The sequence below is a fragment of the Borostomias antarcticus genome, assembly GCF_949987555.1.
Source record: "Borostomias antarcticus genome assembly, chromosome: 13".
NCBI lineage: Eukaryota > Metazoa > Chordata > Actinopteri > Stomiiformes > Stomiidae > Borostomias > Borostomias antarcticus.
The window spans coordinates 15,506,551-15,509,050 of NC_140246.1; positions in this window are offsets into that span (position 1 = coordinate 15,506,551).

Consider the following 2,500-nt stretch of genomic DNA (forward strand, 5'->3'; position numbering starts at 1 on the left):
TCACTTCCTGTTAGCCCCCAACACACACACACACACACACACACACGCACACGTACACACATGCACACACACGCCCGCACACAGTTTAGATGCTTTTATTTGGATCCACGACAGAACAACCTTTTTTCTGATCCAAACATTTAGAAGAAGGTTATACAATATGGTGGCTAAACCAGACACTGGATGCACTTATGCTAAGCCAGACACACACACATGCACACATGCACACATGCACACGCACACACACACACACACACACACACACACTCACACCCCTTCCAGAGAATGTCCCACTCTTCCTTCCCGCCTTCCTGTTTTCCAGTGAGCTCCTTTGCCGCTCGCCTATTCTGGTCTGATACAGCCTGACCCTCACAACACAGGAAGGGCTAGCCTCACTTCCTGTGTGTGTGTGTGTGTGTATGTGTGTGTGTCAGAGAGAGAGAGAGAGAGAGTAGGCGGGTAATTCTGTAGAGCATTCCTTCATCCAACAGCACACAGCTTAGTCGCACACACACACACACACACACACACACACACACACACACACATGCCCATATTTGGGAGGGAGGGTTCCGACAGTGAAAACCCCAAAATACCGACACCATCACTGACCAGCCTGTTATTGAACCAGCCAGCCACTCAACTCCTGCTTACTGCATCTCCATACTTGACTAGCCAGGCTAGTCAGTCAGACTAGCATCAGCTCCACGGTCATACAAGCCAACACTAGCAGAATAATAATAAGGTACATGCAACTATACGAGACGAGAGTTTCAATGCACCAAGCAAAATGGGTTCATTTGCTGATTTATTAGTTTACATACATACTGTACCCTACACTTACCCTGAACATAAGCTAACAGAAGAAGCGCACTACCTCCGGCTGTCTCCGTGAGTCACCACACACACATCGCACGTTGCATGGAAAGAGCGTGACATGCGGAGTATCATGCAACGTGACCTGCGTTGACATGCCCTATATGAGGAATTCCTCTCTGGGGTAGACGGAGTTCATGCCGGCCCCGTCTGCTGTGATACTCTGTAGAGATACCATGTACAGATACCGTGTAGAGATAACCATGAGTCTTTTCAGGTCCCCATTCTTATCAGATGAGAGGGAGGGAGAGAGAGAGAGACAGAGACAGACATACAGAGAGAGAGAGAGAGAGAGAGAGAGAGAGAGGGACGGAAGGTGAAAGGGGTCAGTGTTGTGTCAGTGTGTTTACTAGTATGAAATGCAGCCCCCCCCCCCTCCCCCCACGCCTCCCCTTTCCTGAACAGGTCACATTTGTACGTATCCTGTTTTTGCCGTGACAACAGAGCTGGGCCCACAGGAACAGGGTGTTGAGGAAGCACTTTCTTCCTGTTACTCTCTGCTCGTCTCCCCTCCAGCGTTGGAACTGAGACAGATAAGGTGGTTCTCAGTACGCTGACTTCCTGAATATGCGGATGGAATTCTGTAGAATTGACCAAGTTAAATCAAGCACAACAGCTACTCGGGGTGCATTGCCGTTGCTGTTCGTAGAGTAAGCAGCTGGGTTGGACACAGCTGGGCGCTAGCAGATCAGCTAATCGTTGCTAGTTTGGTGATGACATCCCACTCAGATCCCATGCACACACCGCGTATAAATAAACAAATGTAGCTTCTTAAAGTACAATCAGATAGCTAATATAAACACAATTCATTATATACAAAATAAATAAAAATAATTCTTTGACATCGAGAGACAATCTCAAAGTGCTGAAGACGGTTTAGCTAACGTTGCCTCCTTCCCAAATGCGTTATCTATGCGTTAACATTACCTTAATTCTTGAACTGAGCTTAGCTTAACCCAACCCAGTTTAACGTTAGCCTAACCCTAATTTAGTTAGCTAGCCATCTAATGATCAAGTGGCCTCTTGACTCTGTCAGTTTAGCTAAATGTGTTAAGATAATGTTTTAAGATATGTTAGTGCCCTTTGATCATTTGAGATGTCAGATAATCAAAGGCAGGGAGCGAGGGAGTATGGATGCTGAGAAACACCTCCCACTTCCTGTGTGTCTGAGGACTCTGGTGCGTCTGTGAAGAGGCAGGACAGGGACTCGCTCGTCAGCTGTCTTTTCAAGGAAGCTGAAAGAGAAAAAAGCAGACTGCTCGAGCTTCATTCATACGGAAGAATGAGACACAGACACACGCACACAAACGCGCGTGCACACACACACACACACAAACGCGCGTGCACACACACACACACACACACACACACACACACACACACACACACACACACAAGGAAGTCCAAAACAACAGCCCCGAGCGTTCAGCCCCCTACCAGTGAATACTTGAGCCTTCCTTCCCATCATCAACCACACACACACACACACACACACACACACACACACACACACACACACACAAAGGGAAGTCCAAAACAACAGCCCCGAGCGTTCAGCCCCCTACCAGAGAATACTTCAGCCTTCCTTCCCATCATCAACCACACACACACACACACGCACACA